The 6,000-nt window shown below is 32.8% G+C and overlaps 1 protein-coding gene across 3 annotated transcripts in view; it reads right to left on the reverse strand.

Annotated features, from left to right (window-relative positions):
* The window catches only part of LOC118203300 (inactive fucosyltransferase B-like), a 71,104-nt gene extending 65,960 nt beyond the window's left edge, over positions 1–5,144 (reverse strand). For all 3 annotated transcript variants that reach the window (XM_035375571.2, XM_035375575.2, XM_085820123.1), the window contains exon 1: positions 4,915–5,144. The gene's annotated coding sequence lies outside the window, so the exon portion shown is untranslated. The remainder of the gene's footprint in view (positions 1–4,914) is intronic.
* Between the last annotated feature and the right edge of the window lie 856 nt (positions 5,145–6,000).

A 6,000-nucleotide genomic window follows, 5' to 3' on the forward strand; every position in this document is an offset into this window, starting at 1 on the left:
CGAAACCACTTTCTCTCACCAGGGACACAGTGTCCCTGACGAGCTTCATAGAGTTAATTAAACAGCTATTTTTTAATACAGTTAGCGCCTCATTAAGTCTACTGCCTCAAATATTCATCTATACAACATGCTTCACTTATCCGGCTGCAAGAGAAAGAGATGATAGTGAGTGACTAATAAAAGAGAACATATCTTCTAAACATGTATAATGCGAATTTAAGCCACTTTACTTTGGGAAATCCTTCATGAAACAACTCTTCCCTTAGGTAGGCAGTCCTCCAGTGCTTTGTCTTAAATCATAAAACCTAATAATCTAACCTAAACCCCTTCCAACATAGAGGAGGTTTCATTGTATAGTCCAATGTTTCTAAACCGCTTTTTCTACATACACTCCTTTCACCACTGGTAGAAAATCATTCGCCTCCCTCTCTTTTCCAAACTCAAATGCATACACATTTATTTAAACTTAGATTTATTTTTAATGGATTTCATAAATTATAGAAAATGTTAATTGATACAGAACTTGAATAAAAGCATCTCTTTTTTGCAGACCAAATAGCGTTTGCCCAGAAGAGCTGTTGATTTCAAAATGGCATTTTGCGTCGAATCACTTTTCAAACTGTTGTCACCAAATATTATCGCCATGTATTATATTTAAAGAAACTAAATATGAAGAATCTGCATTAATGCATAAATGTGTCTCGCACTGTGAAAAAACAACGGTACCCACAGCCAACAAATGCTGAATAACGTAGTCTTCCAACTGAGCAGGGTCACTTGGAAGTGGGAATTTTGAATTTCGAATTTGTTTTATTATCTATTTCAAATTTTGTAAAACTTTAATGAATTTTTGATTAACAGACTCAACGATTTTAGAGCGAGCAATAACAATACCGTAAGGAAAAAACATTTTTATCTCCACCGAGCGAGATTGCGTATCCGAAATTCTAAAGATATGCTGCTTTAAAATATTTTGTTTAAATATTTTAAATATTGCTGTTGAATTGAATTTTATGTGTTTTATGTGCGAAGAACACTATATTTATTAAATATTGCAAGGTAGCACACAAAACGTTAAAAAAAGGGTCCGTTGGAGATCTCTCCCCCCCCTTTTTTTTTAAACCTTTATAAAAAATAAAATAATAATAATAATAAAACTATACTTAGCAGGTATATAAAATGCTGAACGCACTGTCCCCTGCAACTATGAAATTCCCTCCTCATTAAGACCCCCTGCTATTGAGAAAATAAAATAACTGGTAATAAAATAAAGGAAAGAGATCTTTGATAACCTACATACTATGGATATCACACAGTGAGAAGCACATACGTGAGGATAATACTTTAAAAACAGCCTCAAGTTAAACAGTAAATAAAGTGCTGAAATTCATGAAATGGTAATTTCTGTTGAATGACACGCAATGCTCGAATGCAAAAGATGATGATGCTTTACCTTATATAATTCGGTACACTAATTGCTTTTTAGTCCAAAAGGGTTACTAGTTTCAAAACACGATCTTATGTTGTTTCACTTTTCATTCGAGTCTGTTGCCATTCGGACAAATGTAAGATATTATTCTTTCATATTTAATCTGTCTCTTATCAATTAACAAATTCAGCTATTTAAAAGCTATAGATGAAGTCATTAAAAAGTATTATTATTATTATTACTTTAAAAAAATACTTTTAAATCTAATTTGTACAGACATTAGGATTTTTGATGCTAAGAGACGTTAGGATTTTTGATGCTAAGAGACGTAAAAAATGAGCAATGCCACGCCGGGACTCGAAACACGGACCTCTCGAATACGCGCCGAGCTTGCTGACTACTTACTACATCACGAAGGCATGCTAAGAAAGCGGGAGAAATATCTTATAAATTAAAAATATTAAATGTTTTTATAGAATTATATTACATATTTTTTTCACTTTTTAAGTATACATTAGAAGATATATAATGTTACTATGATAGTTTAAATGCATATTCATCTAATATTCTATAGAATCCATCAGCCCATCTTTATCAATAATCTCTACTGCTAAACCACATTAAACTTTAAAAGAATCTTTTGAGTGATGTTTAAAGTATAAACTCTTTCAGACTTTTTTTATTGTGTTTTGGAGACTGCGATAGAACTCACAACTAGATGCTGCTTCATTAAAATGTGTTTTTAAAGACACTGTTGTTTTATATTACAACCGCATTCTTTAGCAAATACAACAAATTCCCACTTCGCGTGCTCTGTAATATGAAATGAAGTCATAACGCAACCGATGAAAAGTGCAAATCCACTGCCTTGACGTGATATCCGCTTAACCAGAAAGTTATACAAACCGAGCACTTGGATATGCAGTAAAGAAATGCGCAAATTTAAAATTTAAAATTGCGTAAAAGTCAACCTGGACAATGATTTTATTAAAATTAAAAAAACAAACAAACAAAATACAAATCGCAAATCCTCTTGTCAGTCACACATAATGTAAGTTAATATCATGTAACATCACCTTCCAAATTATAATAGTAAATTATTTCAAAAATATAAAAATGTATGTCCCTGAAAATAATCCATATTTCTTAACACCTGCAACATATAAGGGCGGATTTCTACAAATGTATTTTATATTGCTATTAATGAAAAACGTTTATTAGAATCTCCGTTGTTGCTTAAAAGAAATACAGAAATAAACGCTTGACATTTGAAATAATTCTTCTGCGTTCAATTTTAAAATTTTATTTAATCATAAAAATTTTATTTCGTCGTTCGGTAACAGTAAGTAACAGTTTTTATTTATTTAAAACGTTCTTAACGAAAGACGTTATCAGTTGGCAACTGGTTCGTCTTAACGCAAGACCGTTGAAACTTCCGTTCTTAGAGAAAACCTGATGAGTTAGCAGCTGGAATCTCTTCTAAGTTGTTAGATGATGCAAGATGTTTTTCATTTATTTATTCATTTTTAATGTTTAGTTTTATTAAATGGGTACAGTGGATATTATTTTTTTAATTAAACAGAATGATAAAAAATATTTTGATATCAAAATTTAGCATTTTCTTTGCGAGATAGAAAGAAATTTTATTATTCTGCAATTTATGATTTCTTGAAAGACTAATAAAATGCCTGCCGGCCCTCAGGTTAATTAATGCAGTGATCCGTTTCTTTACGTAACACATAATGCTACCAGGTTTGGCTCCTGTTTTGTCATCCTGTGCAATAAAATATTTCGCCGCCCTCCTGATAATTAATTAATACAAGTTAAGTGTTTATAGTTCAAATTAGCTTAGTAATCTCACAAAAACTGCTGTCCTATGTTCGTGTGCTTCGTCCGTAGAGACAACTCTAGATGTGTAGCGAAGTATGGACAGATGAGAAGATAGATTACTTAATCTGAAAATGAGAGTTTCCTGTTGGCTCGCTAATGCAGGATAAGATATAACTTTCTGAATCTGTCGGTTTTCATTAAAATGTTACAGGAATGCGCCAGAAATATATCCCAAAATTTGGAATAGGTTTATTGCAGTTTAAAATATAGTCACGGCTTAAAATTTATTTGAAACGATGATTTCATTACAATTATTGCAATCTTTGGTTTACCGCACTTTATCAAGAAATTCACAACTTAAAAGTTTTATCAGAATGATAGTTCCATAAAAATTAACGCAATTTCGGGTACATTGCAATTTCTTAAGAAATATTCATGCTCTTAAAATCACGTTAGGAATGTGGCTTCCATTATAATTAATGTAACTTTAAGTTTATTGGAATTTAAAAAGATACATTCAATTTTTAAAAATTACATTACAAAAGTGGTTCGAAATGATTAATGTGATCTAGGGTTTATCGCTATGTCTTATGCCATGTTTAAGCCTTTTAAAACTGCATTAGAATGGTAGTTTTTATTACAATTAATGCAATCTTGAGTTCGGTGCAATTTATTAAATCATATGCAGATCTTAGAAAGATGGTTTCCATTATAATTACTACAATACTGCAACTTTTAAAATCATTAAGTTTCGCGTAACGTGTTGAATTAACTATGACAACAGTTTGGTGACCTTCCTGAATGTCAACCATTGGTTTCAACAGGATGGTGTTACACTAGGCCAAGAATAGCAAACAGTGTTAACAATCATCGTTTCCGGACCGCTTGATTTCACTGTTTGAAATGTACTCGTATTGGATAAGTAACTCTTCCAAACTCATAACCTCAGACCTTCTTCTGTGAAGCTTTGTCAGGTATATGCTACTTGTTCCCGAACTGACGCCACAATATTGCATCATTATGTGAAACTTTCACGCACAGTTACAAGAACACAGTGACTGTAAGTCACTTCTCTAAGATAAATTTAAAGGTATGAATACGTTCCTGTAAACTGTATTGTGATAACCCTACATTATATTTTTAACATCATTCTTTATATTTCTTTCAGTCCCATTTCCCTTATAACATCATCATCAAAGTAATCAGATTCTGATGCCACACCTTATGCATTCGGAATCTCTGGAATCCGTGCGCAATTTGCATCATTATGCGCGAGCAAGAGTAAATGCGCGAGCAAGAGCAAAATTTAAGTTTTGTCAATGTAAGAAATTTCGATTTCGATGGCTCGCGGATTTTTACTCAGCAAAGACAACAGTTTATGATAATTTTCAGGCATAAACTGGAATCTCAAATAAACTTACTTAATTCAGTTTCCTTTAACTCATTATCAATAATAATATACAGTTAGCTTCGTGAAGTAAGAAACAAATATTTCATGCCCATTCAATTTTCTAACCCAAGCTGTAACATTCAGTTCCCAAAATAAAATTTTTCGTAGCGTATCGATTTATTTTCCCACGTTGTGATCGACAATTTCAAGGATCATTTTCATCGGAGACAAATGAACAAAGTGAAATGAACTGTTTCACACTCACCTTGTAACCAGCGTAACTGCAATTTCCCAACTTGTTCACCGAAAGCGTTAAGTTCTACGTAGTGATTGGGATATTCCAAATGACGACCTCATTCGAAAAATCGGAGTCGGCATTCGAAAAATGAATGCATGAAAAATCTCACTCGACTTCCTGATGGTTCCCTTCCCATGAGGTCAACATCGGTCGGACACGTTGCCCTAACAGCGCGTGCGTACGATCGATAGAGCGCGACTGCCGTCTTTGAATAAGCCGAATCTTTCGGCCGCTGTGCTCCGCTCGCCAACTTGGCGACTATTTTTTTTTTTTTTTCGCGCAACAAAATTTTGGTTTCTGCTAACAGCCCTAGTTAGGTTTTTTAGCGCCCGGGGACAACTGAAGATTTTTCCCCTCTTTCTGTATGCCAAGAATGGAAAACATTTCGTTCTAAAATTTTGTAATATCAGTTTGGCACCTCCTGACTGCTGCGCCCGGGGACAAATGTCCCCGCTTGCCCCACGCTAGCTCAGGGCTTAATATATAAAAGTGCCGGAGCTCTATGAAAGATCGTCAGGAAAGAAGAACAATGGTAAATAAATAAATATAATGACTATTAAATTCATTAATAATTTCAAAATTAAATAGTTAATAATAATCAAATTAATTAATAACTATTTTATTGATAATAATAATCAATATTTATTAATTATTATTTAATTGATAATTGTTGTTTAATTCATTCATAAAATTGTTATTATTTACTTAAATAATTAAAGTAATTAAATAATTAAGCTTAAATAAAATGTAAAGAGATAAATTAAAATTTAATAAGCGATTTTTAATATAATTTTATTGCTAAAAATGAAATATTCGAGATCAAATTTCTACTGAAATTGTTTTTCAGTAGAAATGACTAAATGACACCGGAGCCCTAAATAAGAAGGGAGCCTTCTTATTTAGGGCTCCGGTGCGCATGTTTCATAAGTGCATATCTGTGTAGCCACCAAGGGAGTGGCTTCTAGGATGCACCAATGGGCATCCAGTAATATTTTTGTCATATCACATGATCTTTCGGCGCGCTTTAAGATTTAAACGAGATGATTGAAAATA

This window comes from Stegodyphus dumicola, chromosome 7 (assembly GCF_044657685.1).
Source record: "Stegodyphus dumicola isolate Sdum_Otavi_A_Nest chromosome 7, ASM4465768v1".
NCBI classification, from domain to species: Eukaryota; Metazoa; Arthropoda; class Arachnida; order Araneae; family Eresidae; genus Stegodyphus; species Stegodyphus dumicola.